Source organism: Fukomys damarensis, unplaced genomic scaffold (genome assembly GCF_012274545.1).
Source record: "Fukomys damarensis isolate Sample0158 unplaced genomic scaffold, DMR_v1.0_HiC HiC_scaffold_39, whole genome shotgun sequence".
In the NCBI taxonomy this organism is placed as follows: domain Eukaryota; kingdom Metazoa; phylum Chordata; class Mammalia; order Rodentia; family Bathyergidae; genus Fukomys; species Fukomys damarensis.
The window spans coordinates 5,500,319-5,524,847 of NW_022900951.1; the positions used below are offsets into that span (position 1 = coordinate 5,500,319).

A 24,529-nucleotide genomic window follows, 5' to 3' on the forward strand; every position below is an offset into this window, starting at 1 on the left:
GTACAAGAACAAAGATCTTGCCCTTGGTCATGCATCCTCAAAAATTGGTCACCTTCCAAGATTCCTGTGCTCCCTGCTCAAAAGGCTGCCTGACCGCAATGTCACTGGATATGGAAAAAAGCAATCTCAAGACCCACAGAACCCTTGACATTCATGGTACTGCACTCCACACCAATGACAAACTCATGGTCACTGGATTGACTTTGGTTTTCCTTTTCTCACTTCCCTGGGCATCTGCAAACAAAGCACAGCCCCAACAACATACAGAGACTCTACCACAACTTACCGAAGTCCATGGAGATCTCTTGTCTGGTGCTATGTCTGGCAATATTCAAAGGAGTTGAGTTCTGGACCCATCACTAGAAGAGATGCCCAAGAAAACCTATCCATTACTGGTCCCCTTAATGAGTCCATCTGCAAAATCTCCAAGTCACAGTATCATTTGGGCTCATGACCATTAACACAGTCCTCCTACATGCTCTCAGACTAGTTGTTCAATGGTAAAGGCACATGCTTGAGAATACAGCCACCAAACTGCTCTAATCTGTATCTCAGAAACCCAGCCTATAAAAATGACCTCTTCTCTTCTGGGACTAGTACAAAATGCACAAGATCTGCCAGCAGAAAATGAATAGCACCTGTACTCTCTGGAGATAGCAAAAAGGCAATGAACACCACACTTGCCAAATAAAGAATGAACCATCAGAGCTTCACAATCTGTAGTCCATTCTATTGTACACAAGAAGTTTCTGAGGGTGAATGGGTATAAGCTGTGAATCCTATACTTGCCAAGTCTTAAGGTGAATGTGATCCCAGGAAACAAGAGAAATATCTCATTTTACATGCACACATTTGAATGCCACCTGGACACAGAAGACCAAGTGGTCCACAAAGAGGTACCAATACAGATTCGTACCTGATATTTTCGCAAAGTTCTGGCCACAAATGCCTAATGAGCATTCCTAAAACCATGAAGAAGATGGCATTGCAGAGCCACTGAGTATTTTACTATTCATATACAACTGAAAGACACTAAATTTACCTGGATCCTGGAATAATTGCCAGGGAAATAGTCCTGCCCCAGAATCCAACATATCTTACTTACCTGGACCCCTGCAAACTCCTGTATGCTTAACGCACCCCACATTGAGTCCAAACTGCCTTCAACTAGCACAAAAACCTGGACAAAATCACTCCTTCAATGCCCTCCATTTCAGCATTTGTTTGACCTTACCCAACCAAAGTATCCCCCTCACTCAGAGAATGCACTGTAAGGTATGTGCTCCAACAGTGGCCTAGAAATGCAGATTGGAACCTTTGTCACTTACCTATGCATAGGGAGGCACGAGGAACACATGCTTTCTAGTATGTCTCTAGAATCCCAACAAGTCAATTATCGGTCTCAATGTGAAATAAGATTGCTGTGAAAACATATGAGAAAAAGAAAAAATGGAAATAAAGTATTTGTGGGTAAGGAGGAGTGAAGCGTTTGAAGAGAGGGCAGGAGAATGGGGAAAAAAAGAACCAAGATGAATTATACAAAGGTACAAATTTCCAATGATAAATGAAATCGTATTATATACCTTAATGTATCAATAAAATTTTTTTAGTGATTTAGGCGAGGTCTCCTTCCATCAGCAAGGATGAAAATTGTGAAGTTCATGCAGAACCAATGTGTTTCACTACTTAGATCACTGAAGAACTCCATGAAAAAAGACAGGTGCAAGAAAGCTTACTCTCTTGGTTGAAAATCTGCATGAATTGCAAAAGTCAGCATCCATAGTAGTGGAAACCTGGATACTAACAAGAGGTCCTATCCCTCCACATACAATACCAATAATAGAAAATGCCTCATGGGCCAGGTGTTCTCCTTCAAAATTCATTGTGTACCCATAGCGAGTGGGAAAACTCTTGTTTTAACTTCATTGTCACACATTGGTCAAACAGCAAGAAAAAGTCAAGGATGCCCAAGAACACTCTTTCAAGATTCATAGGAGAAGTGAAAGCTGTCCGAGGACTGAAGTTGGCACTATCCCACAAGACTTGATCACCATGTGGAGCCTTCTTAGGATAACTGGCGACAAAAAGTAGCAACACCAGCTTAGGCAGAGGCTCTTATTCAGACTCACCAAAGAATATCAGGCACCCCAAACTGGGCTATATCCATGTTAATTTCACCTAAAGTAATCTCAACTCAGAGAAACTGTTTACATTTCTACTTCTACCAACCTGAAAGAAAGTTCAACAGCACGATGTAAAAATCACATTATTCAGCATGCCCTGTGATCTACAAGAATATCTGACCCTTTCCCTGGGCATCACCACTGCCCCAAAAAACTTTCACTCCTCCAAAGCAATTTGAGGGAAGACTACCATCCCCAGACACTCAACAAGGGGTCATGGGCCAACATTCCTATGCTTCCTGCTTAGAAGGTGGCTCAACCACACTGCTACTGGAGAAGTGAGAAAGAAATGCCAAGCCAGATCCCTCAATATTCCAGCACCCTATATTAAGGAAAAAGTCATGGTCACTGTATCGGCCTACTTTCCTCTTCATCACTAACTTCAGGACCTGCACTCAAACACAGCTGCTACAACCCTCAAGGACCCTTCCATCATTTAATGAAGTCCAAGGAGATGCCCTGTCTTCTTCAATGCAGGATTATCACACCTGCACGTATATGGTACTTTGGAAATGTTAACAGGTTATCCAGTGTTCAGTGACTCACAGCGAGATCCAGACTCCTAACTGGAATAGATGTCAAGGAAACCTATGTTTTATGGACGAATTTCCATTTTCCACACGTCGTCAAATGTTTTTGGATCCATCACAACTACCATGGACTATCCAGGCTACATTAAATGGACAACTTTGGATACCCATCATACTGCTATAGTACACATTGCAGAAACCAACATTATGAAAATGAACAACTGGCCCACTTATTCCTTTACAAGACTCTTACAAAATCACAACTTCTACTGACAGGGTAGAAGAAGTCTTACTCCCTTGATTAGAAACCTCCTTGATTGAAAACAACACCCGGTGCTCACTCATGATAGCAAGAACACACTAAACATCATATGTGTCCAAAAAAGAAAAAGCATTACAAGCTCCCCATCAACAGTCGAATCTATAACAGTTAAATAGGCTCTGAAGGTTAATGGGGCATAACAGACCAAGCCAGTGCTACTTAAATGGTAAAGTGAATGTGTAGTCAGGAAAAAATGAGAAATATCTCCTTATGCACATGCTCCTGACATCCACCTAAATAGGGAATATCATGTGCTCCCAAGTGAGGCTGAAGCACCCTGATCCACCTGATATTTTCAGGAGGTTTCAGCCACAGTCTTCTTTCTGTCCCTGTACTCTGGTGAAGACAACCTGGAAAAACAAGAAAAGGATGTCAATGTAGAGTCAATAAGCATTTCAGTGCCTATTAAAAAAAAGCCATTCAGTGACACTGGAAACTTACCTGGATGCTGGGATAATTGCCAGGGTATACGTCCCATCCCAAGTCCAACCTCTCCTAAGTGGACACCTACAAACTCATGTGCTTAGTGCTCACTGGGGAAGGCCACAACAAGCACAAAAACCTGAAATGAATCACTCCTTGAGTACTCACAGCTTTGCTCATGGAAGAGGTCTCCTCACAGCAATCCCATGGTGCAGAACTCCAACCTCTCTGAGCTAAGAACCTTTAAATATATGAAGGGCTGGGAAGGCCAAGGGACACCTTCCTCACTTACCTAGGCACAGGGAGATTGAGACCTTTACAGTTGCTGGGATGAGGCACACATTTATGTGAGTACCTGTAGGGGACCACCTGCACAGGGCACTATGACATCCAGAGACCTGTGAAAAAGAAGCAAGGGATGCAGATTTAGTTTATGTCTCCTTACACAAGCATTCGTGAATTGTGGATGTCACTTGTTTGTAAAGCCCACTTGGTTTGTGACCTGGGTCCTTGCAGTGTCTGGTAAGTAAAATCTTTCTCATTTGAAAAAATCCTGAAGACATTCCAAGGCTTGGTATCTGTGGTGATGGATATATGAACACTAGCAAGGATCCGTGCCTCTCCTCAAATATAGCAAGCAAGCCTGAAACAAATAATATGTGCTAGCCATCTTACATGAAGATGGGTGCCTCCCCATAGCCATTTGGAATAGTCTCTTGTTTTACCTTGAGTGACATGTGTCCAACAGTGGCAAAATGAAAAAGGAGTCCAAGTACAGTTCTTTAATCCTCATCAGAAAAGGTGTGCTATAGCTGATTAATACAATGTCTCAAAAATCTGAACACCAGCTGGATCATCTGAGCAGGATACAAATGAACACCTAATAAGTTATAGAGCTATGTTTTTTACCTCCCTAATGAACACCAGGCTCAACAAGCATTCAGAACCATTCACTGGAAAAGATTCCCTAGAAAACTATCATGTACTGGTCCATTACCTATGTCCACCTGCAGAATGTCCATATCATCCTATCATTCAGACTGTATTGCTTCTATAAGGTTCCTCTGCCAGGGTCAATGCCTAATCTTGCAAAGGTAAGTGAATATTCCCAACGAGATACCAGCCAAACAATTCCAATCTCTCTCTCAAGGACCCACAATGGAACATTTTACTCTGTCTGTTCCTCTAATGAGACTATGAAAAATTCCACAATATTTGCAGGCAAAAATGCAATATCTCCTGTAAGTAAGAGTAAGTAGGCACTGAATATCAAATGAAGTATTAAAAAGAAAATGAACAATGAAGAAAAAGGAAGAAACAAAGAATTAGAAGTTCCTAGATAAACACTGAAAAGTATCCTGTCAATATGCAATGACAGACTTGGAAAAATGTCTAATGTTGAATGTGGCATAGGCTCTGAACTCCACACTAGCCAAAATATCTGAAGGATTCCCACCAGTGAAAAGTGAGAAGGTGTAATTATAAACACCCTTCTGACATCACCAGGACAGGACACATCACATGGACACACCGTGGAAGTAGCACTCGGATTCTTACCTGAGATTTGTGATAAGTCTACCCACAGTCTTCTAGGCTTCAAAGAGGTTAGTTCTTTTGAGGGGAACCTAGAGAAAAGATGCAGATGAGGGTATCAGAGTAGAACTGATGGCTTTTTGATGCACAGGAAAACGCTTAGGGTCATGTAGAAAACCAACCTGGATGTAGGTATGACTGCCAGTAAAACAGTCCTGTTCCCAGAATCCAAAATTTCCTAAGAGACAAATAAAACATCTTATGTTTACACTGCCCAAGCCACAGCCCCAGCAGGCATATTCTGGACATGTGTTCAACAGCTGAGCATCCATTTGAGCCCGCCTAGGCCATGTGTCCTCATACAACCACCAGCATGGCTGAGGACACCTCCCTTTCTGAAATGAGTACCTGCATTTCTAGGAAGGGGCCAGTAAGGGGCTGAGGGACATCTGTGTCATTTATGCAAGCAAAAGGACCTCACTACACCTTGTCAGTGGCCTGAGCCTAAGCCCACACCTACCTGGACGTACAGCTCCCTGTGACATTGGGAGCCAAAAGAAAATCAATTCTGGCAATAATGATTTTATCTACATCTCCTGGCACCAGCACATGTCTGAACTGTGGAGGTCACTGTGTGGTTTTGTGCCATCCAGTTACTAGATGACCAGGGCCCTTGTGGAATTCCATGAACAAAGAGTGGTCAGAGAATTCTTCCCTTAAAGGGAAACCTGCAGATATTCTAAGGGTCAGTGTCTAGAGGCTTGGATACTTGGATATTAGCAAGCATCTTTCCTCTTCTACTGTGAGAGTAAAAAATTCACTATGTAGCCAATCTACAAGAAATGGGAGTCTACTGCAGCCATTGGGAAGAGTCCTTATTTGACCTTCTTCACTGGCACCCAGGTCAAACAGTAGGAAAGGCAGAAGGTGGCCCAAGTGACCTCCTTCAATATTCATCTGAAAAAAAGTGTCCCAAGGATGATGGTTGCAACTTCTTATAAGATGATAACTACTGATAAATCATTGCAACACCAGTTCAGACAGGGGCTCCTTTGTGAGCTCCCTAAGGAACATCACCTAGGTCTTGTGTGAACAAGGCCATGTCCACATTAGGACTCACCTAACGATCTTAAAAAATATGACTTCCCTAGCAATCTGGCCTCAAGCAACCGATTCTTCACAGCTATATAAAGATGAAGAGAAGGCCAACCACACAGGCTAAAAGCACAGAATTCTGCATACATTTTGCTCTGCACAAACACCAGATCTTTCCATTCGCCATCAACACTGGCACAAAAGGCTCTCGTTTTCCTCAGATAGGAGAACCAATGTGAGGGGAGCACTATCACTATGAGGCACGCATCTTCATCAAGTGATCAACTGCTAGGAAACCTGCTCTTCTTCTTTGGCAGGCTGGTCCACAACAATGTCATTTGACCCAAGATACAAAGACCCTCAATATTCATTTCCCTGAACCCTACAACAAGGACAAACTCACATATACTGGATTGGCTCAGTTTGCCCTTCATTGTTTCCCTCAGCACCTGCACCCACACCTGGCCACAACACCAACGGAGAGCCTAGGATCTCTTACCAAGGTCCATGGAGAGAACTTGCCTACAGGTCCCTACATGTCCTTACCATATCCTGAAGATGTTGAATGGGACTCCCTCTCAGTGCTCACTGTCAGATCTGCACAACTCACCGCAACATAGCCCAGAACTACCTTTTACCTACAGCCCTTTCTGTGTCCCCCTATACAATTTCGTGTCATCCTATATTCAAGGTCCATCACAATTACAAGCGCCTCCCTCTGCCAAAGAGTAGCTAGAACACAGTAAAAAAAGTTTCCCAAAGTTACCTGCCAACTACTCCAATCCATACTTGACTGAACCAGCCTGTGACAATTTCCTGTTGCCCCATATGATCCCTAGTGGGACTAGTGTGAAATGTAGGATATATCTGACAGCAGGGATGCAATACCACCTAATGCTCCCACAGGATAGCAAAAAGGGCAATGAACACACAATTGCAAAATAGAGTGGGAAACATCAGCAGTTCTCCATCAATAATCATATCTATACCAGAAATAATGTCTGTGATGCTGAATATGGAGTCAGCTCAGAACCTTGTACTGTTCCCAAACTTCAGAGTACTTGTCTAGGAAACAGGAGAACACCTTATACACACTCTTCTCATGTCCACCTGGATCACATGATACTCAGGGAGGTATGAGGACCATGACTTTTACCTGAGATTTGCATGAGGTTCCAGCCAGAGCCTTCTGTATTTCATTATTTTCTCTTGAGGGGAACTTGAAAAGACATGGAGAAGAGGGTGTCAGTATAGAGTCAATGAGAATTTCTGTGCACAAGAAAAATTTTGAGTGACACTAGAATCTACATGTATGGTGGAGTATTACCAAAGAAACATTCCTATCCCTGGAGCCCAAACTCTCCAAATTGAACACCTGAAATCTCCTGTACTTACTGCTCCCAGGGCAGAGCCACAACAAGGGCCAAAACCTGCACAGAAGTACACTTTCGTGCTCACTAGTTTGACATCCATTTTACCTATCCAAACCCAGTGTCTCCTTATAGTCACTAGTCTGTCTGACAATTCCCTCCTATCTGATCTGAAAACCTGCAAATCAACACAGGGGGCAGGAAGAATGAGGGCTACCATGGTAACATGTGTATGTGGAGATCAGGAATCCATTTTGGTAGCTGGGACCCAAGTCCACACTTACATGGAGGTGTGTAAGGATCACTTTATTTTGTGTATCTCACTCTGACAACAAGAGCCTTGTGAAAACCCACATGAGGTGTACTGATTTACTCCACATCTCATACCAGCACAGATGAGAATTGCAGAGGTCACTGTGTTTCTTTTCAGAACTCACTTGATTCATTACATGCATTTAGCAGAAGCCCAAAAACAAGGCCCCGCAAGACAATTCTTTCTCCATATACAGGAATCTCAAGGAATTACAAGGATTGATATTGGTGGAAACCAGGATATGAACAAGATTCTGTGCACCTCTTTCAAGGATGGAGAAGATGAAAACTATACGTAGGCCAGCCACCCTACATTAAAGTTGGATGCTTGCCCATAACCATTGGGGAAAGTCTCTCATTTTACCTTCAGTAGCACAAATGTCCAAAGATGTAGAAATAACTAAGATACTCAGGTCTCCTCTCCAATATTCATCAGAAAAGAAAGCTGTGCATAGACGAGAGGTGCAACATCTCAAAAAGCCTGATCACCAGCTGGGTCCTCAGTAGGATGCCTAGTGATAAAATATGGCAAGAATAAATTAGGCACAGATTCCTTTTGATGTAGTGAACAACAGGCCTTATGAAACAGGCTATGTCCATAGCAGGAGTAACCTGACCATCTGCAACCATTCCTCAACAAACTTTTCTGAACTGCTGAATTTAGCCAGCTACACTGTGCTAACACCATGTAATTCAGCAAGCAGTTTGCTCTGCAAGAGTAACTGGCCCTCACACTGGACATCACTACTTGAAGGCTTTCATTTCACCCACATGACAAAACCAGTCTGAAGAGGACACTATCATCCCACAAAACTAAATCTCATGAACTAGCTCTGCAAAGATTCTTTCCATTCTGTTCTTCAGGCTGGTCCACCACAATGTCACTGGAAAAGGGTACCCACAATCTAAGGACACACAGGCCCTCAACATTCATTTTCCTTCACCATATACCAAGCGCAAATTCCCAGTCAGTAAATTGGCAAAGTTCCACATTCCTTGCTTCCCTGGGTACTTGTACACAAAAAAGTAAGGCAAAAACAGCCCTCATTGTCCCCACCATCACGTACCAAATTCCGTGGAGATTCCATGTCTTGTACTGAGATGCAGGCCCAGGCCTACTCTTACCTGAATCCTGGCACTACTCAAAGATTTGGCTTCTCCTGGGTCACCATGTGCTCAGACCTGTTCAGTAGAAAAGATACCTAAGAACTCCGAGTCCTTACCAGTCCCCTTTTCCATATGTACCTGAACAATCTCCATGCCATTCTCTCATTCAGAATATATCACTTCTAACATACTCCTCCTATGGGCTCATGAAGTAGCTGTCAATGGTTAGGGGATACTCTCTAGAAGATACTTGCACAATTGCTCCAAGTTCTACTTGAGGGTTCACCCTATGACAATGACATGTTGTCCCATTTATTCCCCTGCTGGGACCAGTATAATAAAATGGATGAGATCTGTAGGCAGAGAAGCAATAGCACCTAATGCTTTGTCACAAAACCAGGAAGGCTTGGTCACAGAAGATATTCCCAGGAAACATGACATCATCTCATTATATATTACCTCCTCACACCCATCCGGATCCAGATTGTGTATTCCCCCAAGTGATATAAGGACCCTGATTCTTACCTTCGTATGATTATTGGCCCCAGGCTTCTAGACTTCAGTATGCTCTCTTGAAGGAAACCTGGAGAAAACATGAAGAACAGGGTTTCAGCATACAGCTGATGAGTATTTCGGTACACAAGAAAACCAGTGAGTGACACAAGAAACCAACTTCAATCCTAGGATTCTTGCCAGGAACACAGTCCAATCCCCAGAGTTAAACCTTTCCTAAGGGGACAATTGCAAACTCTTCTATACATATTGATATGTAGACAGTGCTGCAACAACCACAGACCGTGGACACAATCACACATTTAGTGCTCACTAGTTGGGCGTCCATCTGTCCCTATTCATGCCGTGTATTCCCTGAAATAGTAGCATGGCCAAAGACTCCATCCTTGCTAATCAAAGTACCTGCATTTCAAGGCAGGGCCTGGAATGCCTAGGGATACCTCTAGTGCCTTCTCACCTCGTAAGTGGGCTGGCCTAAATACTTACCATCTATCTTAAGGATCCTGAATACTTTCTGTGGCTCACTCTGAACAGTGAACATCACATCCAGGAAAACTTATTCAGTACACATCTCCTTGCATCATTAGTTGTGAGAAGGGCAGAAACCACTGCATTAGTGTCGCGAGCCGGCGATGCAGAGCACTGTCCAGCAGTGTCTCAAACCTGAAAGAGCAGCGGGGTGGAGATGGGGTAGAGAGAAAGGAAGAACGCCAAGACAAGAGTCTGATCAAGGCGACGTTTATTGCAGGCAAGCATCAGCCTTTTAAAGGAAAAGACTGAACTATTATGGGCTAGGATTACCATAGTAACCTCAATACCCGCTCCACAGGAACGAGGGTTCACATGGGAAAGAGAAATCAGGCTCAAGAAAAACAAATTAACAACACTTGCAACTAATAATCATGATTCCCACAATAGGTGGAGGAACTTAACAAAATGGAGTTAGAACACCTGACTCCTACAGATAACGTCAGATCTTTAACAGGAAGCACTTGACTCCTACAGATCTTTGGCTGTCCGAGTTTCTCCCGTGCAGGGTCAAAAACAAGTTTAACACGTGCAGTCCTTAAAAAGGAACAAATGTTAACAAATGCTAATTAGGAACATCCTGACCACACATGTGTCAATGCCTTGATTATAAAGAAAGAAGTTATCTTTCAAAAAGCCAGTGGGCCATGGCTGGCTTCCCACACATTAGTTTGTAGAGACCACTTGTTGGACAATCCGGGTCCTTATAGAATAGAAAGGACAAAGCCCTTAAAGTGAAACCTGCAGATGTTGGGAGGGTGAATATCTAGGGATAAATATTCTACCTGCAAATGGGATGCTTACCTATAGCATTTGCAGAGAGTCTCTCATTTTAGTCTGAGTCATACACGTGTCAAATTGTAGTGAAAACAGAAGGATGTCAGAGGAGTACCCTCCTTCAATATTCATGAGAAACAAAAGCTGGGCACCGTGGCACATGTCTGTAATCCCAGCATTCAAGAGGCTGAGGCTAGAGGATTTCCTCAAGTTTGATGCCAACCTGGGCTACATAATGAGTTCGAGGACAGAGTGAACTACATAGTCAGACTCTGTCTCAAAAAAAAAAAAAAAAAAAAAAAAAAAGATAGTTGAAGATGGCCACTTCTCATAAGATCTGATCATGACTTGGGCATTTTGGAGATACTTTGTGAGGAAATATCACAACCCCAGGTTAGGCAGAAGCTCATTTTTTACCTCTGTAGGGAATCATAATTCATGATACATCCACATTAGTATTTACCTTACCATCAGCAGTCTTACCTCAACAAAATGTTTTTCATCAGTATGTATACCAGAAAAGGCCAAAAGAATTCAAAACAATGTAATTCAGCAGGCCCTTGCTCTGCAAGAGCACATGGCTTTTCCATCATCCATCATCCATCACCAATGGCACAAATGTTTTCTCCCAACCTGGATGCATTACCAATCTGAGGAGAAAACTATCATTCTGACATACTAATCCTCATCAACTGGTCACCTGCAGTGATTCCACTGCCTCTTTCTGGGCAGTTTGATTGGCCACAAGGTCACTGGATCAAGAACAAACACTCCCTGGATGTACAGAACCTCAACATTTACTGTACTGCTCCATAAACCAAGGGCAAACTCACGGTCATTGAACTGGCTCATTTCCCCCATTTTTGCTTCCTAGGCACTCAAAGCATGGACAGAGCATCCCACTAGGGGCCAAACATCACTTACCAAACTCCATGGAGATGCCCTGTCAATGCTATGATGAAGGCCCTTGCCTATCCTTGCCTGGATCTGTTCAGTGGGATAGCCTCTCATGGTTTACGCTCAGTTCAGGACTGCTCACTGCAAAAGGTGTCGGGGAAATATAGTTTCCTTTACCAGTGCGCTTTTCTGTGTCCATCTGCACAGTCTCCACATCATCCTACCATTCAGGGTCTGTTAGCACTACCATCTCCTCCCTTGTGACAACGCACTAGCCAAGAAACAGTGAATGGACACTCTCGAGGAAATACTTGCCAAAACACTCCAATCCCTATTCTCAGGGATCCACCATGAAAATGATCTCTAGACCAGACCAGCTTTTTTACCTAGTGGGACTATTATGAAATGTGTGTTATCTGCTGGCAGGAATGAAACAGCATGTCAGGATCCCTATGGAAAGCCAGAAGGCACTGAACACTACTTACCAAATAAGGGGAAACAGCAGAAGTTTGCCATCAATATTCAAAATCTATTCCAAAAAAAAAAAAAAAAAGCTGTGTTTGAATGTGGCATCGGCTCTGAATCCTTCACTAGCCTTGTCTTTCAGAGAATACATCCCAAAGAAGAAACATGAGAAGACCTTGTTAACACATCCTCCGAAGCCACGTGCATCTGGCAGATCATGTGGTCCCATGAAATGCACAGGATCTGCAGACCGGGATGCAAGAGTACCTGTAGCAAGAAGGAACTGAACAAAAATTTGTTAAATAAAAGGGGAAATATCAGATTTGCTTCGATATTCAAATCTATGTGTAGCAAACAAAGTTCTGGAGTGCTCTACAGAAGTGGATGGCATATATTATGGCTGCTACTCCTAAGGCTGAGATGGAATATGATGAGGACCTAGGACCTATTTCTGAAGAGTGTACAACTACTATTAAGCATGTAATATCTTACCAGTTGTCTATCGGTGATGTGTACTCACCCATGGCCTGCTCTTATGCTGAAGAGAAGGAAATGCCTAATTTTGCCATATTCTTTGAGGACCAGGCTGAAGTGAGGAGGTACCATGTAAAGTGGTTTCTAAAATATCTAAGAAACTGTAAGATTATTATCTGCCTTCCAGTTTTTCAGGTACCTTATTTAGATAAATTGGAAAATGATGAACAAGTCCTCCAATCTTCTCTGAAGGCAGAAATTGACTTAACAAAAATTCTGGAAGACCTGCAGACTGCAGCTTCTCAGGCCATAGAGATAAAGTTTGTGCAGAGGTACCTGATCAAACAGAAAAGAAACAGCACTTATCTGGAATGTGAAATCACTTATCAGAAGCAATTAGAAGAGCTGAGGGAACAGCATATGAGAGAGCAGCAGGAGCAGCAGATAGAGGAGGAGCAGGGGCCAGAGCAGGAAGTGAAGGAGACAAAGGAGCATGGCCTGGAGCAGGAGAGGAAGGAGAGGAAGGAGCGGGGTCAGAGAAGGAGGTGACGGAGCAGGGGCTGGAACAGAAGCCAGACAGGATATGAATGAGCAGCAGGAAAGCCTATCTGAAAACCATGTTGGAGCCCTGGCATAGGTGTCTCTGAAGAGATTTAACTTCTGAGGGCAGCACTGGAAGTGTTCCCAATGAAGTTGGTTCCAAAATTTCCTATTTAAGAGTCATTCATTTCCCGCTGCCCCAAACTGTTTTCTATTTTCCTAATGTTCATTTCTGTGCATGAAAATAAATGTTTTGCATGACAATAAAAAAGAAAAGGATTTCTGAAGGTGAATGCGGTACTAGCTCTCAACTCTTTAGTACCTAAAACCTTCAGTGGATGTATCCCAGGAATACGACAACATGTCACTAGCCACAAGGTCCTGACATTGACCTGGATCTTGAAGATCACAAGGTCAGAACAAAGTATCAGCACCTGATACTTACCTGATCCTTCCATGAGATTCTAGACAAACACTTCTTGACATCCCTAACCTCTCTCTTCAATGAAACCTGAAAAAAACAGGAAGAAGCACATGTCAGTGTAGAGCCAAAAAGCATTTCAGTCTGCCAGAAAAGTTTGAGTGATGCTCGAAACTTCCCTGAATGCTGGGATATTGCCAGTTAAACAGAGCTGTCCACAGAAGCCACGCTTTCCTGTGAAAAGGCTCCTACCTTTACTGCCTATACGGGTATGGGCAAGACAAACACAAAAACCTGGACAGAGTCAGTAAGTACACTTCCATACACATCATTTGGGCATGCATTTGAGCTCATATGTGTCATGGGACCCATCACAGATAACAGCAACACCAAGGATGGCTTCCTTTCTGACCTGAGCAATGTTGAATCCAGGAGGGAGCCAGGAATGCCCTAGGGCACCTTCATGGATTCCCTGTGCACAGGGAGGAGTCAAATCTTGTCGGTGACCATGCACCAAGGCCACACTTAGCAGCTAGACATCTGTAGGAATTTGAGAGTACAATGTGTGCTTCACTGTGACATCAGGATCCTTGTGAAAAACTCATCCCCAATACTGATTTAGTCAGTGTCTCCTTGCACCACCACTTCTGATAGCTGCAGTGGTCACTATGTTTGCTTGGAGAGCCCACTTACATCAAAATGGAACCTTGAAGAACACCATAGAGAAAGCCAGGTAAGAGAAATCTTTCTCGCTAAAATGGAAACGTGCTGCAGTTCAATAGTTAATATACATAGTGGTAAAAACCTGGATATTAACAAGAGGTCCGGCTCCTTTATATACAACATCAAGATTAGAAAATGACTTAATGTGTCACCATTCTACATGAACATGGGATGATTACTTGTTGACACTGCAAAGAGTCTATTGTTTTACCTTCAATGGCACAAACAGCAAGGAGAACACATGGCTGCACAAGGGCCAATGTCCAATGTTCATGTGAAGACAAGAACGTATCACTTGGGTGAAGGTGGTATATCTCTCAAGACTTGATTAGCAGCCAGGACCTTCACAGACTATCTGGTTACAAAACATGGCAACACCAAATTAAGTAGGCAGAGGCTCCTTTTCGATCTCACTAAGAATCAACAGGCCCCAAGAACCAAACTCTGTCCAAGCTAAGACCTACCTCATTATCTTCAATCTCCTAAAAGAAATTTACTTCATTGCTGCGTATAACTGCCGGAAGAAATGTCCAACAATATCATGTAAAAAGAAAGCTCTTTACCATGCCCTTTACTTTTCAAGAAGATCTGGCCCTCTCTTGTCCATCTACACTGGCAAAAAGTCCATCACTCCACTGTAAAACTAGAACCAATTTGCTGGGAAAATACTATCATCCCAAGAAACTAATACTAAACAGCTGTTCACCTGTCAAGATTCCTATGCTTCCTACTCAGAGAGATGATCCACCACAATCTCATCAATACACAGAAAAAGCAAACCCAAGTTACATAGATCAATAAACTCCCTCTACATGACATCCAGCAACTCACACTAAGGGCATACTCTTGGACACAGGATTCACTTTCTACACTATTCAACTACTCATTCCCTACAATGTGCACCCAAACCAGGGCCACAGCAACATATATGGACCATACATTCACTTATCAAAGTCCAGATAGATCATTGTGTCGTGCTAGCAGGGAAACCCACACATGTATTCATCTGGAAACTGGCAATGTTCAACACAGTGGCGTTTCGTGGCTCACAGTGAGTTCCAGACCTCACACTGGAAAAGATATCCAAGAAAATCTATTCTTTACTGTTCTAATTTTCTGTGTCCACCTGCACAATCACTATCTCTTCCTATCATTTGGGCACCATCACCACTGCAAGGCTTGTCCTATGTGCCCATGAACTAGTCTGGCAATCGTAAATAGACACTCCCAAAAAGATGCCTGCAGAATTGTTCTGATCTATCTTTCAGGGAAGCATAAGAATTTGTTGTACCACATACTCCCTTATGGGGACCAATAAAAAATGCAAGAGATCTACCTGCAAGAATTCAACAGCATTTCTTGCCCCTCATGATAGAAAGAAGGCACTGAAACTACTAGCCAAATAAATGAGGAAACATCACAGATTCACCAGCAGCAGTCAGCTTTGTTCCAGAAAATGAGGCCATGAGGGGCAATGTCACCCTTGTCTGAATCCTACACTAGCTGTTTCCTTTAGCTCGTGTGTCCAGGAAACATGACTACCCCATTATGTACACATTCCTGATATTCACATGGAGGTGGAAGATCATGTGTTACAATGAAGTAAGAGCAAAATGATTCTTACCTGACATTTCTATGAGGTTCTGGCCACAGACTTCTTAGCATCACCATACTCTTTTGAAAGCTACCTGAAAAAACATAATGCAGACGCTGTCAATGTGGAGCTGATGAGAATGTCAGTTCCCAAAAATACCAGTGGGGCACACTGGAAACCAATCTGATGCGGGGATTATTGTCAAGGAAACAGTTTTGTACCCAGTATTAAAGAAATTCTCCTACAAAGATTCCTTAAAACACTACTATGTTTCCTCCTTCCCTGTAGTGTAGAAACAAGTACACATAAATGCCCAGAATAATACTTCAGCAGGGAGAAGGGGAAAAAATGAGAACCAAGACCTGTCATGTAAAGGTACAAGATCCCAATAATGAATGTAACTGTACTGTATACCTAAAATGTACCAATAAACTCAATAAGAAAAGAAAAAAACACTTCAGTGCTCACCATCCTGGCATCCACCTGAACTCACCCATGCCAAGTGTTTTCTCATAGCCTGTAGGATTTCTGATGACTTCATTCTTTCTGATCAAAGCATGTTGAAATAAATAGGGTGGCAAGAAATCCCAAAGGACACTTTCCCCACTTTCATAAGCACATGGAGGGGGTGGAACTCATTGGTGACCTGGTATCAAACCACACTTACTTGATGTCTGCAGGGATCCACAATAGCTCTTTATACACCTCAACAGGAGCTCTGTGAAATACACATCAGGAATACGGTTTACTCCACACCTCTTTGCAAAAGCACATGTGAAAATTGTAGGGTTCATTGTTTCTTTGTGGAGCCCACTTGCTTCACTACCTGGCTTCTTGGAGAACTCCAGTGACAAAGGCTGTTGTGAGAAATCTAGCTCCCTTGAACAGAAACCCAGGAAACTTCTAAGAGTCACTACTGGGAATACTAGACAACTAGATATTCACAAGAATCCCTGTCTCTTAAAAAGTCTTATTTTAACTTCAGTGTCACACAGGTTAAAAAAACAAAACAAACAAACATAAAAACAAGGGTAACCACTGTGGAAAATGGCAACTTGGAAGATCTGATCTCTAGGAAATCCCTTTGCAGAACACTTGGTAATGAAAATGGGAACATCAGATTAGGGAGAGGCTCCTCTTTAAACTCATTAAAATGATCAGGCCCCAAGATCCAGGCTATGTCCATGTTACCACTTACCTGATCATCAGCAATCTTAACTCCAAAGAACTGCTTCATCAACACATGTGCATACCTGAAGGGAAGTCGAAACATAGCATAGAAAAACAAGAAATTCAGCAACCACTTTGCTATGCAAGAATAGCTGGCCCTTCCTAGGCCATGTCCACTGGCACAGAAGGATTTCATCAAACACTGGCACCAGAATCCATCTGAGAGGAACACCAACTTTGTGAGACACTCATTCTCATCAACTGGTCCCCTGCCAAGTTTCCATGCTTTCTGCTCAAAAGTCTGTTCTACCACAATGTCTTGGGACTGGGATAAAGCAATCAATATAAGAACACAAATATATCTCAATATTTATTTTCTTACACTCATACCAGGGGCAAACTCACTGTCCTTTCATTGGCTTGTTTCCTCCTTAATCACTTCCCTGAGCAACTGTACCACAAGCATGGCCACTGTAACCCACAGGGACCTGCCCATAACTTACCAAACTCCATGACAATTACTTGTCTGGTGTGATGTGAAAGCCAAAACTTAGAACTCCTGAGAATCTGGGAATGCTCAATGAGCATTCAATTAGCCTCTCATGACTCAAGGTGAAAAACAGACCCCTCATTGAAAAAGATGTCCAGAAAAGCTATATTCTACTGGTCCACATTTCTGTGTCACCTACACAATCTCCACATTACTGTTTCGCTTCAAGTTCATCAACACTACCAGGTTATTCCTTTCTGTATAGACTATGCATGCAACAGTAAGTGGAAACAACCAAGTACATATTTGAAAAATGATCTCAGGGACTCATTCCATGACAATGACCTAGTGCCCACATGACTCACTGGAACCAATATGAAATTTAGAAGAGCTGCACACAGGAATTCAACAGCACCTGGTGCTCCCTCGGAAGAATAGGAGGCAATAAATACCACACTTGTCAAAAAAAAGAGAGAGAGAGAGAGAGACAGAAACAAAACATCACAGGTTCTCTAGGAGTACTCAAATCTTTATCTAGAAAAGAAGGCTCTAAGAGTGAATTTGACATTGGCCTGAATACTTTGATATCCAAAAGCTTCGCTGAATGTCCACTCAGGAAACATGAGAATATTTTGTTATGTACCAACTCCTGACATCCACCAGAATATGAAAAAATTTCACAACCCCGACTTTGAACTAAAAACAACAGATTAGGCCAAGGCACCTTTGTGACCTTACCAGGAATATCAGGAGGCTAGACACAGGCTATGTCCATATTAGGACTTACCTAATGATCTGTAATAGCAACTCAAAAAAAGGAGGGGAGGGGGAGCCCTACAACACCATGTGAACACCATATAGTGCAGATCATATTTTTTTCTGCAAGAACACCTGGCCCTTTCCTTGACTATTACCACTAGCACAAAAGCCTTTCCATTCACTCTCATGCAAGAACCAATCTGAGGAGAACACTAGCATCCCCATTCATCTGCATCAAGTAGTGACCTGTTAAGAATTCTGTGCCTGAGCTGTCTGTTTCACCAAAAGGTCATTAGACCAGAATAATAGCAATCAAAGACACTCAAATCCCTAGGCATACATGTTCCTGACCCCTATACCAATGGAACAATCATGTCCACTGGATTGGCTAAGTTTTACCCTTTTTTGCTTCCTTGGTCACCTGTACACAAAGCATAGCCACAAAAATACAAATCGACTCCACCATCACTTACCAAACTCCACAGAGATCTATGACTTCTAGGAGGGAGGCATACAACTGCATTTAACAGGAACCTGGAAACGTTCAACAGGATGGCATTTCAAGGCTCACTGTAAATTTTGGACCGCTCACTGGAAGAGATGTCCAAGAAAATCCATTCTTCACTGGAACACATTTCACTGTCCACCTGCCCAATCTCCATATCATCCTAAAATCTGAAGACTATGGCCACTACCGTACTCTACCTACATGCCACAGATTAGCCTTGCAAAAGTAAACAGACATTCCCGGGGTGACACCTGACAAACTGCTCCACTGCATATCACTGGAACCAGTTCTATGGCAGTGACTGACTGTCCAATTTAAGCCCCTACTGTAACCAGTGTGAAATACAGACCTGCTGACTTGGATCCAATAGCGTCTGGTGCTTCCTAAGGACAGCAAGAAGGCACTGAACACCACACTTCCCTATTAAAGGGTGAAACAACAGAATCTCAACTTCTGTAGTCACAAATATACCAGAAAAAAAGACACTGAGGACAAAATGGACATAGGCCCTCAACCCCACAATAGCCAAGAACTTCAGCGGATGTGCACCCAGAAAAATGACATCTCTTTATGAATATACTCTTGATATCCAAAAGAAGACTGAACATCACATGGTCACCAACCAGGTACCAGCGCCCTGATGCTTACTTAACATTTATATGAGGTTCTGACCATCAAGTTCTCAGCTTCTCAGTCATTTCCTAAAGGGAACCTGGAGAAAACCATGAAAAGGAAGGTGTTCATGTAGAGCCTGTGTGAAATCTGGTGCCTCCAAAACTACTACTGCCACTGTGTGGCTATAGAAATGTACCTGGATGCTGGGATAACAGGGAAAGTCCTGACCAGGTCAAACTTCTTCTAAGTGGACACCTGTAAACACTCATTTGCTTACTACTCCATGGGATTGGCCAAATCAAGCACAAAAATCCTCCACAGGATCATTACTCTTTAAGGCTTACCATTTTGGTATCCACTTGACATTGTCTGTGCCAAGGGCCAGTTCTCAGGCAGTACCATCACCACGGTTGCAATCCTATCTGACCTGACTAAGGAGGGAGTCGGGATGCCCAGAGTAACCTTCATCACTTACCCTGCATGTGTGGCGTGGGCAAAACCTTGTTGGTGGCCTCTGACCATAATTGACCATAAATCACACTAGTGATCCACAGGAATATGTTGCATGCCACATTGTGACATCAGAAGCTCTGTTGAAACACATCAGGAATAATGATTTAGTCTATGGCTCCTGGAACAACTACATGTGAGAAGTGCAAAGGGAAATGTATTTAAAGAGCCAACTTGCTTGACTACCTAGGTCTTTGTGGAACTCCGGGGACAAAGCCTGATAAAAGATACCTTTCTGAACATAAACCTGGAGAACATCCAATGTCAGTATGACTAGTGGTAGAAATCTGGAAATTAACAGCAATCTCTACCTCTCTGTATACCACAGTTAGCATGGAAACAACCTGCAATCCTACATGAAAATTATGGATTTACTGGTTGGGAAGAGTGTCTGGTTCTACCTTCGTGTCACACATGTCAAACAGCAAGCAAAAGGTTGCCAAAGTAGCTTCTTCCAGTGTGTATTCAGAACATAAAAGTGTCCTATATCTGAACATGGTAACATTTCACGAGACCAGAGGATGAGGGGGCCAATCACAGGATATCTAGTGACAATACTGCCAGTAACATGCTACACTGAGCCCCCTTCTTGACCTCACGAGAAAAAATAAGCTTCTGAGAATCAGGCTACATCCATGTTAGGAATTGCTGGATGGTACACATTCTTGACCCAGAAAGTTTTTCTCTGTCTCTGCATATACTTTCCTTAAGGGAAATCCAACAATCCTGTTTTTCTTCATATACACTGCTATATAAGAAAACCTGGCAAATTCCTTGTCAATCACCATTTCCACAAGAGGCTTTCACTGAACCCTGATACTAGAACTAATCCAAGGAAAATATTCATTGCCAGACACTCTCCCTCATCAAGTGTTCAACTCTCTAGATTCCTGTGCTTAGAACATGGGTCTACACCAATGCCAATGGAACAGGGAAAAAGCAATCCCAAGACACTCATATCCCTCATTTTCCTGCATCTGACAACAAACTCATGGTTGCTTCACTGGCTTCCACATTCCTCCCTTACCTAGGCACCTGTACCCAAAATAGAAACAGCAACATGCATGGACTCCACCATCACGTACTAGTGCCTATGGACCTCCTCTGATTCCTGCTATGATGGATGCCCACACATGCCACTACCTGGAAACTGGAGATGTTCAATGGGATGGCCTCTCATGACTCATCATAAGGGAGCTCAAGACAGGTCACTGGAAAAGATGCCCAAGTTAACCTATCTGGTACTGCTCCCTTTTTCCTTGTCTACCTGCACAATCTGCACATCATCATATCACTAAGGATTTTTACCACTATCAGACTCCTCCTACCCACCAATGTATTATTACTTATGTGACAGTACATGGACACTGCTCTGGAAATACTTGCCTAAAGTGTCCCAGCATCTATCATGGCTCCATCTTATTACTGCATTGTGTTAAGAGGCTTATTCCTAACCTCTACTGAGGTAACTAAAAAAATGGATGAGATCTCTAGGCAGGGACGCAACAAAACCTGATTCTCCCCCAAATAACACAAAAATATTGAGCACCACACTTAACAAATGAAGAAGAAATATGAGAGGTGTGCTTTCTCTAAGCCACACCTTTTTCTTTTCTCTTTTCTTTTCTTTTCTTTTCTTTTCTTTTCTTTTCTTTTCTTTTCTTTTCTTTTCTTTGCTTTGCTTTGCTTTGCTTTGCTTTGCTTTGCTTTTCTTTTCTTTTCTCTTTGTGCCGGGGATCAACTCGGGACCTTCAACTTGAAAGGCAAGTGGCAAAACCACTGAGGTAAATCCCTGGCTAGAGATGTGGTTTCAATAGCGAAACCTATACCAGAAATAAAGGCTCCAGTGATGTTTGTGGTGTCAGTTCTGAACACTACATTAACTAAGATATTCAAAGGATGAGCATCCAGATAACTGGGAACATCTCATTATGCACATCCCACTGAAATCCAGCTGGATCCAGAAGATCAGTGGTTCCCACTGTGGTATAAGAACAGTAATTCTTACCTGACATCACCTTGATATTTCTCTCAATTTCCACTAGTACTCACTGAAGTCTCTAGAAGACTATCTGAAGAAAACAGAGAACAGGCATTGGAGTAGAGCTGATGAGCATTTTGGTGCAAAAGAATACCACTGAGTGGCATGGGAAATCTAAATGGATCCTGAAATGATTACTCAGAAAACAGATTTGCCCCAGAGTCCAACCCTAATTGGACTCTGCAATTGCCCTAATTGGACAGCTGTAAATTCTCCTGCCCATATTGCTCCCTACGCGTAATCCTAGTAAGAACAAAATCCTACAGAAAATCATATATTTAGATCTAATCAGTTGGGCATAAAATTAAATCCATCAATCCCTAGTGGCCTTTGATAAACACTAGCATGGATGAGGATTCCATCCTTTCTGATCTGAGCACCTGAATTTCATGGAAAGGGTCTGAAAGGCAGAGGAAAATCCCTATACTTTGTGCAGGCAAATAGAGGGCTTCTTGCACCATAAAATGCATGAATTGCCAGGGTCACTGTGTTAAGACGTGAGCAGCCCAACTGCTAAACACCCTGACTCCTTTCAGAACTCCAAGGACAAAGTCTAAGACAATTCTTTATCTTGAACAAAATCAACTGAAGTATGAAAGTGCAATATCCACAATAATAGAGATCTGGAGGTTAAGAAAAGTCCCCGCCCCTCCTTCTATAGCCATAAGCATGAAAAATGCATTATGGATCAGAAATCCTACATGAAAATGGAATGCTTACTATAGGCAATTGAGAGGAGTCAACTGTGTTACCTTCACTGGTATATAGTCAAACAGCAGGGAAAACAGCTGGTTGCCTTGCTACAGTGTTTATTTGTGTAAGAGAACGTATCCCATAGCTGACACCATCTTTTCTGAACTAACCACTTTCAAATCAAACAGGAGCCCAGGAATGTGGAGGGACACTTTCATCAGTTAACTGTGCATGGGTAAGTAGGTGTTGGGTCTTGGATGGTGGCCTGGGGCCAAGGCCACCCTTGTTGATGGCTCTAAAGATGTGTATGAGAACCTTACAAGCTGCAGTAACCTCAGGATTGCTGTGTAAAACACAATGGGAATACTGCCTTAGGCTATGTCTCCTTGAACCTGCATGCATGAGAATTTAAATGGTCCCTGCGATACTTTTCAGAGCTCAATAGCTGCACTACCTGTGTCTCTGTGGAAAGCAATATATAAAACTAGTAAGAGAAGTCTTATGCCCTTAAAAAGAAATCTGCAAAAGTTCCAAGGGCCAATATCCATAGTGGTGGAAACCTGGAGATTAACAAGAATCCCTGCCTCTCCATATATGACAGCAAGCAAGGAAAATGCCTGTGGGTCAGACATCCAACATGCAAATAAGCCACTCAGCAGTAGTTCCTGGAAAGAGTCTCTTGTTTTGCTTTCATTGTTCCACCTGTTACACAGCAGGGAAAATACAAGGGTACCTAAAGGTCTCCTTCCAATATTCATATGAATAGAAGTCCCATGGCTGAAAGTAACAACATCTCAGGAGACCTATTCACCAGCTGAGCCTTTCCAAGGTTAAGTGATGACAAATAAAGGCAAAATCAGGTTGGGCAGAGGCTCCTTATAAACCTCAGGAAGGATCACCAGGCCCTGAAACTGGGCTATGTGCACATTATCACTTCCTTGATCATCTGTAATCTTCACAACAGATAGCTTTAATACACACCATGTATAACTACCTGGAGGGAAGTGCAGCATCATCATGTGAAAACCACGTCATTCACACACACTTTGCTCTGCAAAAACATCTGGCCCTTTACTTCACCATCAGCACTGGCACAAAAGGCTTTCATTGCACCCTAATACCAGAACCAATGCATGGGAACACTAACATGCCTAGGTACTCATCCTCATCAACTGGTCCCCTCCCAAGATTCTTAGGGCTCTTGATCAGAATGCTGTTCCACCACAATATCAGTGGAATACGGCAAAAGGCATCTCAATGCACACAAATCTGACAGCATTCATTATCCTTTAGTGTACAAGTACAAGTGCAATCTAACTCACTGGATAGGTTGTGATCTTTGATCACTTCCCCAGGCACCTGCACAAAGAGCACGCATGGCCAGTGACAACACAGATGGATCCCAACAGCACTTACCAAATCCATAAAGATCCCTGTCTGGTGCTATGAGGGAAGCCCACATCTGCACTTAGCAGGAATCTGAAGATGGACAATGGGGTCACAAATGTTCAGTGGCTCACAGGTAGTTCCTGACCCCTTACTGCACAAGAGAGCCAAGAAATCATATGCTTTGTGGATTCCAATTTCCATATCAACATGTAGAATTTCCTCATCATCCTATCACTTGGGGTCTGTCTCCTATATCACACCTACCTAAATGCCCATGGACTAATCGCGCAATAGTAAATGGAGACTCTTAAGGAGACACTTAACAAAATGCTGTAACCTATATCTCTATGGCAATGAACTCTTGTTCTCCAACTTGGACTAACATGAAATGAACAAGATTTCCCTGCAGGGATTTCAAGCACTTGTACTCCCTGATGAGAGCAAAAAGGCATGGAAAACCACACTGCACAAATAATAGGGCAATAATCAGAGCTGCGTCATCACTGGTCAAATCTATATTGGAGAAAAGACTGAGGGTGAATGGGGC

At 42.8% G+C, this 24,529-nt stretch overlaps 1 long non-coding RNA gene across 1 annotated transcript; it reads right to left on the reverse strand.

The window, feature by feature from the left end:
• Positions 1 to 306: 306 nt before the first annotated feature.
• Positions 307 to 3,501, reverse strand: LOC104853260. The gene is made up of 3 exons (XR_777732.1): positions 3,322 to 3,501; positions 1,329 to 1,421; positions 307 to 359 (listed from the first exon to the last, which is right to left on the reverse strand). It is a non-coding gene; the product is annotated as an uncharacterized LOC104853260 (long non-coding RNA).
• Positions 3,502 to 24,529: the final 21,028 nt, after the last annotated feature.